Source organism: Lynx canadensis, chromosome E3 (assembly GCF_007474595.2).
Source record: "Lynx canadensis isolate LIC74 chromosome E3, mLynCan4.pri.v2, whole genome shotgun sequence".
NCBI lineage: Eukaryota > Metazoa > Chordata > Mammalia > Carnivora > Felidae > Lynx > Lynx canadensis.
In genome coordinates, this window is record NC_044318.1 from 23,019,685 (window position 1) to 23,036,527 (window position 16,843).

Here is a 16,843-nt window from a genome sequence, read left to right on the forward strand (position 1 = left end):
TACCCGACTGAGCCACCCAAGTGCCCATAAACCTTCTGGTTTTTCAAGACAAGTTAGATTTATGTATTTTTATAGGCAAGCTCCAGATCTTTCAATGTTGGCAACTAATTCAAAAATTTCTAAAAATATTATATGAACAAAACTAAATGTGTCTTTAGTTTGAATGTGGTTTTTCTGGGCAACAATTTTTTTGGACTCTCTTCTTTGCCCTTGGCATAGGCCTGAAATCTCTTATTCCATGTTTGCTACCAGACTCTTATGTGCCTTACTTATCCTTTAAGACTCAGGTTAGGGGAACCCGGGTGGCTCAGTCGGTTAAGCCTCTGACTGCAGCCCAGGTCACGATCTCACAGTTCATGAGTTTGAGCCCCGCGTCGGGCCCTGTGCTGAAAGCTGGGAGCCTGGAGCCTGCTTCGGATCCTGTGTCTCCCTCTCTCTCTGCCCCGCCCTGACTCGCGATCTGTCTCCCCTCTCTCTCTCAAAAATAAACATTAAAAAAATTGTTTTTAAATAAAAAATAAAAGAGACTCAGGTCAAAATTCCCTTGTCTGTGAAGCCTTCCCTAACAACACACAGCCCCTCCCAGAGTGATTTCTCCCCCCCCCCCCAATGCTAGTGACCCCTGGTGCATTCCTCTATCATGGCAATTTGTATATTGCATAATAATTGTTTACAGGTCTGACTCTTCCACCAGGTTGTTTTATTTCCCCAGCACAGGGCCCAACACGCAGCTGGCATTCAATAAAATCCTCCTTCCTTTCCCAATACTGCTAATCAACCACCAACTCACGCACACTCTACCTTCACCCATTTGATTTCCTGCTCGGTCCATCCTCCATCCGATTGCCATTACCCCAGTTCAACCCCTCCTCGCTTCTGCCCAGAATGATTCCAAGAGCCTGCTAGCAAATCTCAATTCCAGTCTCCTCCATTGCCCCCGATCCCTGTCCCTTAACCAGGCTCCTAATGCACAGATCTGACATGTCAACCCCATTTCAAGATTCCTCCTTTATTCTTCAGAATAGAATCCACTCCATGGGGTGGGTTGGTGGATCTTAGGTTTTGTGCCTGTCCATTATGGCTGGTCCAGTAGACCCAATCAATGTCAGCCTTGGGTCTTTTTCTGGAGCCATTTCTGTCACTATGAGAGGAAAGCCTTCCTGAGAATGAGGCCAACAAAGGAAAACCAAGTGGGAGTAAAGGGTGAGGAAAGAAAAAGATACAGGTTGATTCAGTGACTGTGTTGAGCCCCTCAGTCTAATTGTGCCTGAAGCTGGGTACATTCCAGGCTCTTCTGTTCTCAGAGTCAAGTGAGATAGACAGCCTGCTAGCTAGGCTCAGGGGCCTGGTTTGACTGATGTGAAAAGCAGAAGTGATATGTACATAAAACAAAGGACATTCAGCAAAGAAGACTCCTGCTTGATTTATTTCCACCTTGCTGCATTTCCAAGAACCAGACCCACCACGAATCAACTTCCATTTTGGAATTGACAAACCAAATTCACCGCACATGAGCTCTAGAGAGGGATTTTATCCCAAAGCTTTGTCAGCCCCAGGGAGGATCTCTCCAAGTGATACAGATTCCTCCTGTAGCCTCCCTTAGGGGCTCTGCGATGGAATCTTGGGACACCAGCACCGGAAGGGATCTTTGCCCAGCTCCCTCTTTTTATGGGTGACAAAACCAAGACCCAGAGACCAGTTGGACAGAGTCTGAACAAAATTTTTCCCAAAGTAAAATCAGAGCAGAAGAAAGAATAGTCCTTGGCAGGCAAAAACACAGACTAAACTGCATGATTTAGGTGGCTATTGTCAATGAATCATCTACGTTTCTGATGCTATAGGAGTCTCACGGTACATAAATATTAGGGTAAAGAGATTTTGAGTGGTATTTACAAAAGTTGCTCTTATGTTGTTATCAGAGTTGCAGAAAAGCATGTGTGCCTTTTTCATTGCTAGAAGGCTATATTGCTATATATATATATATATATATATATATATATATATAGCTATGTATATGCTATGTGGAGATATATATATATATATATATATATATATATATATATTCAGTAGCAGGGCTATTTAAAAGCTAGAAAGAATAATTCCATTTGAAGAAACAGGCCTAAAGAGTGAAGTAATCTGTAAAATCACCCAATAAGTTAGGAGCAGAGTCCAGTATATAAGTTTTTCTCACCACATCCCAGCTGTTTCTGATGGTGCCGTAGACATCTGTTTTTTTGCCTGGTCATCATCCATTCTATACTCCAGTAATAGGAACCAGAATTCCCTTTGGAAGTCTATAATGGTGCTATGATGGTTGCCTACCTAAACCTCCATTCCACTCCAAACAATGAGTCTAATTCAATCATGGAAATTCTATTCTTCATGCTGAACCTCATTGGTTCAGAAATGATCGTTAGTCTCAAACTGGCCAATGAGACCAGAAGAAGTCATTAGGGGTGGCTTCATGTAAAGACTTCCTTGCTCACAAAAAAGATAGACTGGTGATCCCTACCTTCCAAAACTTGTTATTTTTTTCTTATTTTATTTTATTTTATTTTTTTTGTTTGTTTGAAAGAGAGAGAGAGAGAGAGAGAGAGCACTTGCATGAGCAAGGGAGGGGAAGAGAGAGAAAAAGAAAGAGAGAATCCCAAGCAGGCTTTGCACTGTCAGTGCAGAGCCCAATGCAGGGCTTGATCCCATGAACCACATGCGATCATGACCTAAGCCAAAATCAAGAGTCAGATGCCCAACTGACTGAGCCACCCAGGTGCCCCTAAAACATATTATTATTCAACTTTTTTATTATAACCACCTTAGTAAGTATGAATGGAATCTTATTGTGCTTTTTATGTGCATTTCCCTAATGACTAATGATGTTGAGCATCTTTTCATGTGTTATTGGCCACTTGTATATTTTCTTTGTAGTAGTGTCTGTTCAGATCTTTTGTCCATTTTCAATTGGGTTGTCTTTTAAATACTGAATTGTAAGTTTTTTATATGTTTTGGATATAAGTCCTATATAAGATGTATGATTTGCAAACGTTTTCTATTCTGTGAGTTGTTTTTTCACTTTCTTGATGGTGTCCTTTGAAGAACAAAAATTTTTAATTTTGATGAAGTCCAATTTATTTTTTTTTATTTTGTTGCTTGTGCTTTTGGTGACATATCTAAGAAACCACTGCCAAATTCAAGGCCATGAAGACTTATCCCTATATTTTCCTCCAAGAGTTTTATAGTTTTAGCTTTTACATTTAGGCTTTTGATTGATTTATGTTAGTTTTTGTATATGGTGTGAGGTAGGGAGCTCAAATTCATTCTTTTGCATGTGTGTCTACAGTTATGCTAGAACCATTTGTTCAATGACAGTATTTTTCCTATTGTATTGTCTTGGCAGCCTTGTGAAAAGTCAATTGACCATAGATATATGGGTTAATTTCTGGACTCTATATTCTATTCCATCGATCCATGTGCCTATCTTTATGCCAGTACTACACTGTCTTGCTTATTGTAACTTGGTAGTGAGTCTTGAAATTGGTAAGTGTGGTAAGTGTGAGTCCTCAAAATTTGTTTTTTTTCAAGATTATTTTGGCTATTCTAGGACTGCTAAGCTCCCATATGAATTTTGGAATGCACCTGCCAATTTCTATTTTAAAAACCCACTGGGGTGGGTGTTAAACACATAGGGATTGTGTTTAATCTGTAGATCGATTTAACAATGTTATGTCTTCTTATCCGTGAGCATGAAGTGTCTTTCCCTTTATTTAGATCTTCTTCAATATCTTTCAACAATTATTTGAAGTTTTGAGAGTATATGTTTTGTATTTCTTCTGTTAAATTTCTTTTCAATTACATTATTCTTTTTTTCCTTTTTTTTTTAAATTTCAATTTTAGTTAGTTAACATACAGTGCAATATTGGTTTCAGGAGTAGAATTCAGTGATTCATCACTTACATACAACACCCAGTGCTCATCATAGCAAGTGCCCTCCTTAATACCCATCACTTATCTCGGCCATCTCCCACCTGCCTCCATCCATCAACCCTCAGTTTTTTTTCTCTATCATTAAGAGTCTCCTGTGGTTTGTTTCCCTCTCTCTTTTCCCCCTTCCCCTATGTTCATCTGTTTTTTTTCTTCTCAAATTCCACATATGAGTGAAATTATATGGCATTTGTCTTTCTCTGACTGACTTATTTCACTTAGTATTTATACTCTAGCTCCATCCATGTCCTTACAAATGACAAGATTTCATTATTTTTGATGGCTGAGTAATGATGCTATTATAAATTGATTGTTTCCTTAATTACCTTTTGGACCATTCATTGCAAGTGACCATATTATAATTGATTTTTACATATTGACCTTGTATCCTACAACTTTGGACCCATTAATTAGTTTTTTAATTTTTATTAATTTTTAACTAACTTTTAATGTTTATTTACTTATTTTGAGAGACAGAAAGAGAGCGCATGTGCGCATGTAAGTGGGAGGGGGCAGAAAAGAACGAGAGAGAATCGCAAGCAGGCTCCACACTCAGCACAGAGCCCGACACAGGGCTTGATCCCACAACCACGAAATCATGACCTGAGCTGGTACCAGGAGTCAGGCACTTAACTGACTGAACCACCCAGGCAACCCCCAATTTTTTACAATATTGAAAAACATATAACATGAGACCTACTGTCAACAATTTTTAAGTGTATAGTACAGTATTATTAACTATAAACTCAGGGTTGTACCACAAATCTCTTTTTATCTTGCATCACTGAAATTTAATACCCATCTAATAAGAACTCCCTATTTCCGGGGCGCCTGGGTGGCGCAGTCGGTTAAGCGTCCGACTTCAGCCAGGTCACGATCTCACGGTCCGTGAGTTCGAGCCCGGCGTCAGGCTCTGGGCTGATGGCTCGGAGCCTGGAGCCTGTTTCCGATTCTGTGTCTCCCTCTCTCTCTGCCCCTCCCCCGTTCATGCTCTGTCTCTCTCTGTCCCAAAAATAAATAAACGTTGAAAAAAAAATTTAATAAAAAATAAAAAAAAAAAGAACTCCCTATTTCCTCCTCTCCTCAGCCCTTTTGTTTCTATGAATTTGACTACTTTAGACAGCTCATCTAGTAGAATCATGCAGTAGTTGTCTTTTTATGACTGGTTTGTTTCACTTTATGTAATGCCCTCAAGGTTCCCCCACGTTGTAGCATATGACAGAATTTTCTTTTTCATGGCTGAATAATATTCCACTGTGTGTATATACCACATTTCCCACCACACACACCCCCCCCCCCCCGTTTCATCCATCGGTGGACACTCAGGTTGTTTCCAGATCTTGGCTGTTGTGAATAATGCTGCAGTGGAGTTGGGTGTGCAAATATCTCTTCAAGTTCCTGATTTAAATTCTTTTTGGATAAATACCCAGAAGTCAGATTGCTAGATCATATAGTCATTCTATTTTTTTTGAGGAACTTTCATACTGTTTTCATAGTGGCTGCACCATTTTACATTCCCCCCAAGAGTGCACAAGGGTTCTAATCTTTCCACACCCTCATCAACACTTGTTATTTCCAGTTTTATTTTATTTTTTTTTATAATGACCATCCTAACAGGTGTGCAGTGATGCCTCACTGTGGTTTTGATTTGCATTTCCCTGATGATTAGTGGTGTAGTTCTAATTTTGAGTGGATACCTTAGCATTTTCTACATACAAGATAATGTCATCTGCAGATAGAGGTAGTTTTATTACTTCCTTTCCAATCTGTATGCCTTTAATTCATTTTCTTGCCTAATTTCCCTGGCTAGAATATCCAGTACAATATCAAACAGAAGTGGCAAGAGTAGACATCCCCGTCTTGTTCCTGAACGTTCACCATTGAGTATGATGTTGGTTGTAGGGTTTTTGTAGATGTCGTTTATCAGGTAGAGGAAGTTCCCTTTTATCTTTAGTTTGTTGCCTGTTTTTATCATGAGAAGGTATTGGATTTTGGCAAAGGCTTTTTCTGCATATATTAAGACGATTATGTAGGTTTTTTCCTTCATTCTAATAATGTGGTCTATGACATCAATTTATTTTCAGATGTTAAACCAACCTTGCATCGCTGAGATACACCTCATGTGGTCATGGTCTATTATCCTTTTTATACTTGCTGGATTCCGTTTGCTAGTATTTGTTGGGATTTTCACCTCTAAATTCATAAGCAATATTGATGTATAGTTTTTGGTGTGTTTTTTTTGTTTGACGTCTTTGTCTAATTTCAGTAACAGGGTAATACTGGCCTCATAGAAAAAGTTGGCAAGTATTCCCTCATCTTCTATTTTTGGGAAGAGTTTATGAAGAAATGGTATTCATTCCTCTTTAAATGTCTGTTCAAATTCACCAGTGAAGCCATTTGGACCCGAGTTTCTATTTGTATGTGGGAAGTTTTTTGGTTACCAATTCAATTTCTTTACTTGTTATAGATCTATTCAGATTTTCTATTTCGTTTTGAAATTTGCCAGTTTTTGTCTTTCGAGGACTTTATCCATTCCGTCTAAGATATCTAATGTATTGGCATACAGGTGTTCATAGTATTCCTGCATAATTCTTTTTATTTCTGTAAGATTGGTAGTAGTGACGTCCCCTAGGTGTCTAATAACAAATTGGCTTTAATTAAATAGAAACTGAAATAGATCAGTTGAACCTAAAATAACTTTTTGGGGGTCAGGTACTATGTTTTAAATCCCTTTCATTTTGCTGATAAGAAAAGCCATCTGTAAAAATAGACTCCAGAAATTACTAATCAGGTTTAAAAAAACTTCACTTGTGTCTTGTCTGGAATAGGCAAATCTTTAGAGACAAAAATTAGATTCATGGTTTCCAGAGATGCGGGGTGTAAGAAGGAGTGGGGGAATGACTGCTAATGAGTGTGGGGTTTCTCTTGGAGTGATAAAAATCTGGAATTAGGTAGTCGTGATTGATACACAACTTTGTGAATGTAGTGAAGAACAAAACCACTGAACTTTTTAAAGTTTATTTATTTTAAGAGAGAGAGAGAGAGAGAGAGAGAGAGAGCACATGAGCAGTGGAGGGGCAGAGAGAGAGGGAGAGAGAGAATCTGAAGCAGGCTCCGAGCTCTCAGCACAGGGCTTCGCGCGGGGCTTGATCCACCAACTGTAAGGTCATGACCTTAGCTGAAATCAAGAGTCAGATGCTTAACTGACTGAGTCACCTAGTCGCCTGAACTTTAAAAAGGTATACTATGTATTGTATTTCAATAAAACTGTTTTTTTTTAAAACATTTATTTATTTTTGAGACAGAGAGAGACAGAGCATGAACAGGGGAGGGGCAGAGAGAGAGGGAGACACAGAATCTGAAACAGGCTGCAGGCTCTGAGCTGTCAGCACAGAGCCCGACGCGGGGCTCGAACTCACGGACCGTGAGATCATGACCTGAGCCGAAGTCGGACGCTTAACCGACCAAGCCACCCAGGCGCCCCAAAACTGTTTTTTTTTAAGACTACATGTGGCCTTACTCTGTTCCCCATTTTAAGGAACTAAATGCTGTGTTTTCCTGTCATTCAATAAAAGAGATAAGAGCTCTCTTGCTGTCAATTTATTTTGTTACCACTTAAATTTTTTTTAACGTTTACTTACTATTGAGAGAGAGACACAGAGCATGAGCAGGGGAGGGGCAGAGAAGGGGGGAGGCACAGAATCTGAAGCAGGCTCCAGGCTCCGAGCTGTCAACACAGAGCCCAACGTGGGGCTCGAACCCACAAACCGCAACATCATGACCTGAGCTGAAGTCGGTTGCTCAACCAACTGAGCCACCCAGGGGCCCCAGAACTTTTCATCTTAAAAGCAATACATGCTCATTGTATATTAAATCCTGAAAAATACAGAAAAAGTTAGGGGTGGCTGGGCAGCTCAGTCAGTTAAGTGTCCGAATCTTGATTTCCACTCAGGTCATGATCTCACGGTTTGTGAGTTCGGGCCCCACATCAGGCACTGCGCTGACAGCACAGAGCTTGCTTGGGATTCTCTCTCTCCCTCTCTGTTCCTCCCCCACTTGCGCTCTCTCTCAAAATAAATAAACTTAAAAAAAAAAACAACAGAAAAAGTTAATCCTTCCATTGCCAACCCTGCATTCTCATTACCCCGAGGTAAAAAATGTCAACAATTTTTTTGTCTAAAAAAGAGAAAAAAATTATTTCTTTTTATTTTTTAAATTTACATCCAAGGTAGTTAGCATATAGTGCAATAATGACTTCAGGAGTAGATTCCAGTGATTCATCATCCCCTATGGATAACACCCACTACTCATCCCAACAAGTGTCTTCCTTAGTGCCCCTTACCCATTTAGCCCATCCCCCCACCCACAACCCCTCCAGCAACCCTCAGTTTGTTCTTAAGAGTCTCTTATGTTTTGTCCCCCTTCCTGTTTTTATATTACTTTTGCTTCCCTTCCCTTGTGTTCCTCTGTTTTGTATCTTAAATTCCACATATGAGTGAAGTCATATGATATTTGTCTTTCTCTGACTAATTTTGCTTAGCATAATACACTCTAGTTCCATCCACGTAGTTGCAAAGGGCAAGATTTTATTCTTTTTGATTGCCGAGTGATACTCCATTGTATATACATACCACATCTTCTTTATCCATTCATCCACCAATGGACATTTGGGCTCTTTCCATACTTTGGCTATTGTCGATCGTGCTGCTATAAACATGGGGGTGCATGTGTCCCTTCGAAACAGCACACCTGTATCCCTTGGATAAATGCCTAGTAGTTCAATTGCTGGGTGGTAGAGTAGTTCTATTTTTAATTTTTTTTTTTTTATAATTTTTTTTTCAACGTTTATTTATTTTTGGGACAGAGAGAGACAGAGCATGAACGGGGGAGGGGCAGAGAGAGAGGGAGACACAGAATCGGAAACAGGCTCCAGGCTCCGAGCCATCAGCCCAGAGCCCGACTCGGGGCTCGAACTCACGGACCGTGAGATCGTGACCTGGCTGAAGTCGGACGCTTAACCGACTGCGCCACCCAGGCGCCCCTATTTTTAATTTTTTGAGGAACCTCCATACTGTTTTCCAGAGTGGCTACACCAGTTTACATTCCCACCAGCAATGCAAAAGGGTTCCTTTTTCTCCGCATCCTCGCCAACATCTGTTGTTGCTGAGTTGTTAACGCTAGCCATTCTGACAGGTGTGAGGTGGTATCTCATTGTGGTTTGGATTTGTATTTCTCTGATGATGAGTGATGTTGAACATTTTTTCATGTGTCTGTTTGCCATCTGGATGTCTTCTTTAGAAAACTGTCTGTTCATGTCTTTTGCCCATTTCTTTACTGGATTATTTGTGTTTTGGATGTTGAGTTTGCTAAGTTCTTTATAGATTTTGGAAAAATTTTTGTTTTTATACTTGACATACAATGTTAGCTTCAAGTGCGATGTCAGCAGCTTAATGTGTATTCCTGCCCACCTGGTAAAGAATATCCTAAGTGTAGGTATTTCCCAGACAGCCAAAAAAGTCCTGGCCAACATAAGCATTCAAGGGAAGATGCGCCTAAGCAAGAGAATAAAAAGAGAAAGCTGATGGACTGGAAAAGGTATGGGAAATCTTTTTGAGGAGATGAAAATGTTCTAAAAGCAGATTGTCATAATGGTCACATGACTCCCATGAATTTGCCAAAAGTCATTAAATTGAACACATAAAATGGGTGGACATAAATTATACCTCAATGAAGCTGATTTTTTGTTTTTGCTTTTTATTTTTTTTAATGTTTTTATTTATTTTTGAGAGAGAGAGAGAGAGAGAGACAGACAGAGCGTGAGTGGGGGAGGGGCAGAGAGAAAGGGAGACACAGAATCCGAAACAAGCTCCAGGCTCTGAGCTGTCAGCACAGAGCCCGACGCGGGGCTTGAACTCCTGACCCTCAAAATCATGAGCTGAGCCCAAGTGAGACGCTGAACTGACTGAGCCACCCAGGCACCCTTGTTTTTGTTTTTTAAAGCAGCCAGGGAGATAGGAGGAAAACCAGGTGCTGGGGCACAACATGGGTGTGAGAGAAACTCTGCCCTATAGAAGCCACAGAATAATGCCCCTTCAGGGAGGTCCACACCTAACCACTGGAACCTGTGAATATGTTATCTTACATAGGTAAGAGGACTTGGCAGATGTAACCAAGTCTGCAGACCTTAAAATAGGGAGATTATCTTGGATTATTCAGGAGAGCCCAATCTAATCATATGAACCTGTAAAAGCAGAGAACTTTCCCAGCTGGCAGCCAGAGAGATGAGGCACAAGGGGAAGTCAGAGGTTCCACATGGTGCTGCAGGCTCTGGGCTGGAGGGCTGTGTGCGAGCGCAGGAATGAGGTCTCTGGGAGCAGAGGGTGGCCCACAGCAGACAGCAGCCAGGAAACGGGAGCCACGGCCGTACTACAACCACAACGAACTAGATGCCGTCGACTACCTGAATGAGCAGATTCTTCACAGAGCCTCCCGAGTCCGGCCGGCCAGTACCTTGATTTCAGCCTGGTGAATCCCAGAGCGGAGAAACCAGTGGCGCCAACCTTGACTGCTGAACGACAGAATTTGCGTGGCAATAAATTCGTGTTAAGTCTCTGAGTTTGTAGTAACTGGTTAGGGCAGCAATAGAAAACGAATACGATACCTAAACAATAAATCTGAAGGCGGACCCCATTTCAAACCTTAATGACCTTTACCGCCTAAAACCAAATAGAGTCTAAACTCCTTAATGGAGCACTGATGGCCCTCCGCGACCTAACCCTTGAGTCACTCAGCCAGAGGTTATATATCCACCTGAAAGCCCTCTGCTACCTCTCACCTCCCTTCTCCCTGGTATGCCTTTCTCATTCTGTGGGTCTACACTCAAGCATCACCCGTTCCAGGAAGACTCTCCTGTCTGTGTTCCATGGCACCCTCTGGATATTTCCAGCATGATAATACAGTATAATTAATAATAATAATAATAATATAGTGTATAACTACACTTGTAAAGTATTACAATGAACCATTTACATGCATGTATTCCCCACTTAGGGTGTAACTTCCTTTGGGACAGGATCAAGTCTTAGCTTTGCTTCCCCAGGTGCCCTGTACACAATGGAGTCTCAATAAATATTATTTACATGTCCCATTTGGAAGAAGAAGTTTTGGTAACTAAGAAGCTCATTAGTCTAGAGGGGCATCTGGGGGGGTTCAGTCAGTTAAGCATCCGACTTGCGCTCAGGTCATGATCTCACAGTTCATGAGTTCAAGCCCCACATCCGGCTCTGTGCTGACAGCTCTGTGCCTGAAGCCTGCTTCGGATTCTGTGTCTCCCTCTCTCTCTGTTCCTCCCCTGCTCACTCTCTGTCTCTCTCTCAAAAATAAACATTAAAAAAAATTTTTTTTTAAAAAGAAGCTCATTAAACTAGAAATAGGCTAGATCCTGAAGTGCTATTCACATGTCCCTTTATTCGTAAGGAGGTAAGCGGGGGTTGGGCTTGTGTTGCCTAGATACATTTTCATGAAACAGAACTATGTGTTAGTCCTCAAACTCTAAAACAAGCTCCTCTTATCCTCCTTCCAGATGTTTTTTTTTTTTTATGTTTATTTATTTTGAGAAAGAGAAAGCGTGCACTCGTGGGGGAGGGGCAGAGAGAGAATCCCAAGCAGGCTGTGCACACTGTCAGCAAGAAGTCCAACACAGGACTCGATCCCATGAACAGTGAGATCATGACCTCAGTAGAAATCAAGAGCCAGACGTTTAACCACACCTGAGCCACCCAGCTGTCCCCTCCTTGCAGATATTTTCTAGAACACTGCTGTTGACATCCGCGGCAGAAGAAAACCTCCTCCCCCTTTATCTCAGTGTCAGAGTGACCTCCTCGCAGCTACACACATTCACTCTTGCCACCTGGATTTGGATTTGGATGCTGTCCGTGTCAGAAGGACCTTGGGAGCCTGTAAGCTTCCCGAACTAATATCAAGCTAATAGGCCTTGGTGGCGTTTGGCCATCACCTTTCCTCTTTTCTTGACGATTAACGTCAATGACACATTTCTGCGGGTTGCATATTGGGATCTTTGTTTTTCGGGCTGGACTTCTATTGGGGAGAAATTCATCTCACGTACGCATGACCCCTCACCATTTTCTTACGACTTACAATTGTTGCTACCTGCACACTTTCTACTTCGTCCTTTTGACACTGATGAGGGATGGCAGGGTTCACAACGTTTGTAAAACACCTCGAAACCAAGCCCGAACCCAGGACGGGCTGACGCTGAGTAATGCTAAAAGGACCCACACAACCATTAATTCCATCTGTTGGTTCAAGCAGAGTTGGCACATGCTTTTTCTCGGGTACAGCTTGCTTTTTCCTGTAAAGATCTGTCCGCTGAGCAAGGGAAGAAAACCTTGTGCTTTGACTTGAAATTAAAATTGTGTTATACTATGACAGCATGCACATTTACAGGCAAATGTTCAAAAGGTTCACCATCAGCCTCCGCTGATTGTTGAGGATGATAAATCCTTTTGTTTTCTACACTTGGTCCCATCTCCTCTTTTCAATAAACGAGCGCCAGATAAGTTCCACCTCGAATCCATCATGGAACCTAAAGGTGACCGCACGTCTTGGCAAAGGAGTTTCATATTTGCGTCTCCAGCACCGCGGAGCCCTTGGTAACCTTTTCCTCTTCCTTCAAACCCACTTCCAATGCTCCAACATCAGGTACGATCCTGACATCCTGAACCTCTACTTTTTCACCCACACTATACCGGGTGCAATCATATGACATCAGTAACACCAACCGGGGAGCTTATCGGGAACCGGTACAAATGGTCACATTTTGCCTATTTTTGTAAATGCCCTCATCAACATTCAAATGTGTGAATGTTTTCCTGCAACACCCTGAAGCTGAGTAACATGGCAGAATACTCTCTCCTGGCAGAAAATCCAATCTTGTTATCCAAGCCTTCAGGATTTCTTCATAATTTGCTGTCGATTCTTCAACACACAGCTCTAATTCTTGACCCCTTCACTTCAGGCAAATACACTGTCTTCTGCATTTGGTTTTCTCATCACTTCCTCCTACCTATTCAAACCCCACCCGCATCCCCGAAATCCCGGTTTTTCCATGAAGCTATTTCTCTTCTGAACTCCTAAATAATTTCTTAAGAATCAGACAACTTCCCGCAAACAAACCGGATGTCTATCTTACACTTCAAGAAAAGATTTCCTGTTAAAAACTGGAACCCTTCAGATTAAAAATGGTGTGTTCGGGGCGCCTGGGTGGCTCGGTCGGTTAGGCGTCCGACTTCGGCTCGGGTCATGATCTCATGGTCCGTGAGTTCGAGCCCTGCGTCGGGCTCTGGGCTGATGGCTCAGAGCCTGGAGCCTGCTTCTGATTCTGTCTCCCTCTCTCTCTGCCCCTCCCCTGTTCATGCTCTGTCTCTCTCTGTCTCAAAAATAAATAAACGTTGAAAAATAATTAAAGAAAAATGGTGTGTTCAACACAGGTATTTACCTCTGCTCTGGCCCGATAATAAACATGGCAGTAAGAAGATGTTTTCAATGCCAGAAATCTACAGCCACCATGGGATTGGGAGGGAAGGCTGTAGGGACACGATTTTCAAAGCCAGTTAATAGATGGACGTGTGGTAATTGGTTTACTAGAACCCAGAAAGCAGAATCTGGAGCTGGCAGTGGAAAAAATAAGTCAACGGATTTTCTTTGCAGAAGCCACAAAGGACACACCTTCAGGCAGGAGGAAGTTGGAAGAGCTTTCGGGAGAGGATCTGGCCGGCTGGGTCCCTGCGATGAAGGCCACGGGAGAAGCCTGCCCACGTGTGTAGAGCTTTCAGCTGGCCTTGTAACTGTCCCATGATTAAGAATGAACAGACCCCCAGGATTCACCAGACATTTGAGAAAAGCATCCAATACACAAAGAACAGAGACCAACTGCTTGAGTGGGTAAACAAAATATGATACACACACACACACACACACACACACACATAATGAATTATTCTGCCTTATGAAGGAAGGAAATTCCGACACATCCTACAACAATGATGAGCCTCGAGGACCTTATGCTAAGGGAAATAAGCCAGTCACAAAAAGGCAAACACTATGTGACTCACTTATATGAGCAGTCAAATTCAGAGACAGGGAGTTGAATGGTGGCTGCTAGGGGCTGGCGGGGGTGGGGGGGACAAGGGAAGGGAGAGTTGTTTAATGGGTACAGTTTTGGTTGGGGAAGATGAAAGGAGTTCTGGAGATGGGCTGCCCAACAATGTGAATGTACATAACACCACTGAACTCTACACTTGGAGATGGCTGAGGTGGTCAATTTTATGTTACGTGTAGTTCATTCTTATAAAGTCCCAAGCAGGTGGAACTAAACTGATTGCTTAGAGATCTATCCATGGGAGGAAAACCTACCAAGAGAAGCAAGAAGATGGTCATCAAAACAGTCATGATGGTCACTAGACCCCCCAGGGGAGGGACCCATCTGGGTTTGAGACTGGGCTTCTGGGGATGCTGGCAATCTTTCATGTCTTGATCTAGGTGATAGGCTTTCTTTCTTTCTTTCTTTCTTTCTTTCTTTCTTTTAATGTTTATTTTTAGGAGAGCGAGAGACAGAGCACGAGCGGGGGAGAGGTAGAGAGAGAGGGAGACACAGAATCCAAAGCAGGCTCCAGGCTCTGTGCAGTCAGCACAGAGCCCGATGCGGGGCTGGAACCCACAGACCTTGAGGTCATGACCTGAGCTGAAATCGGACGCTTAACCGACTGAGCCACCCAGGTGCCCCTAAGTAATAGGCTTTCTTAGTACACATTTCTACTATAAAAAAGAAAAAAAAAGAAAAAATATGTAGGAAATGAATTTCCAGACTGGTGGGATCCAACACAGTGAAGGGAAACAGATCCAGACCAAGAAATTTGTATGTTTGTTTGTTGTTCGTTTGTTTGTTGAGTAATCTTTACACCCATTGTGGGTCTCAAACTCAAGTCCCCGAGATTAAGAGTTGCATGCTTACCGATTGAGCCAGCCAGGTGCCCTGAAACCAGGAAATTTTGAACACTGGGGCTGGAGAAGACCCCCACATGCTTCCAGAGAGACAAAACCATTTTCTAAAAGTCATGATCCAGAATGAAACTGGATTTCTCAAAGCTGACAACAGAAGACATAGCTGGACAGGGGTGCCTGGGTGGCTCAGTCAGTTAAGCATCCAGTTTTGGCTCAGGTCATGATCTCTCAGTTTGTGGGTTCAAGCCCGTCAGTCTCTGTGCTGACTGCTCAGAGCCTGGAGCCTGCTTCGGATTCTGTGTCTCCCTCTCTCTCTCTGCTCCTCCCCAACTCACACGCATGCTCTCTCTCTCTCTTTCTCAAAAATAAATAAGCACTAAAAAAATTGTTTTTAATGCTAAGGACAAATGATTTCCAATCTTGAATTCTCTACCCAAGCTATTAAGTATGAAAGTAAAATAAAGACATTTTTAGACAACCAAGTCTCCAAAATGCACTCTTACTTATTAAAGTATTAGAGAATGTAGTCACCAAAACAAGGGATGAGGCAAGAAAGGGGAAGATATGGAATCCAGAAAAGCAGGGATCCAACTCAAGAAAACCATGAATGAAGTCCCAGCAGGTGGTGATTAGAGTTCTCAAGGACCCGGCTATGCAGCAAGCCTGGAGAATAACCACCCCAGCTGGAAGCAGGTCAGAAGGCTGCGTAGAGGTGTTTTTTTAGAAAATAAAACCAATAGAAAATCTAATGTGCTTGAACGCCATGAGATATTTACACCTGAAAGCAGAATTTAAGATTGAATTAGTGTTGTTGGTACAATGCAAACAAATGATAAGAACAGGAAGTAATTATTAACTTAGTGGCAGGGAAAGTTGGGGGGGGGGCAGACAAGAAGTGCAGGAAAAGAAAAGTAACTGCATGGTTCAGCTGTGGATAGCATTTACATAGTTACAGTGTTGCAAACTGGGAATATCTATGTAGCCAAAACTGTGTGCGATAGAGTAACATGGGGGGGGGGAGGGGTGGATGCTGAAGACAGGAAGTTTAGAAAAGATGAAAGAGTTAAAGTCTCAACTTTCAAAATGATCACGGATAATGCCCAAAACCAAAAAAATCAAGAAGCAGCAAATGAGCACACTACTTAGATATATAGAGAATACAAAGGAATCCGCTAAAGGAGTTGAATGTGGTGCTTCTGGGGAACAGGAAACGAGGGATAGAGGACCCTGGTTTTTATAATAAGCCACACAGCATTCCTAAACAGGTGCATATGTAACTTTGGAAAAAAAAGAAAGAAAGAAACCAAATTGAGATGGAGAATTTTCTCACTTTCCACACGTCTGAGTTTTTATAAGAAGCATACATTTATTTTTTTATGCAAAGATGGCTTCATTGATCAAAAGGATAAATGTTTAAAGTAAATATTTCTGGGGCACCTGGGTGGTGCGGTCGGTTAAGAGTCCAACTCTGGATCTCGGCCCAGGTCATGATCTCACAGTTTGTGAGTTCAAACCTCATTTCAGGCTCTGCTCTGATGGTGTAGACCCTGCTTGGGATTTTGTCCCTCCTTCCCTCTGCCCCTCCCCCGTTTGTGTGCTCTCTCTTTTTCTCTCTCTCAAAATAAATATAAAAAAATTCTTTAAAAAATAATAAAATAAAATAAAATAAAATAAAATAAAATAAAATAAATATTTCTGCTCACTGGTTTGGCCACCATCCAGCCGGGGACGTATACCTGACCTTTATAAATAATTATTTGTAAAGTTGAAGCATGTTTAAAACTGGGCTATAATTTTTTTTTTTTTAATGGCTTAAAGCAATACTGTTTTATTTGGCTTACAA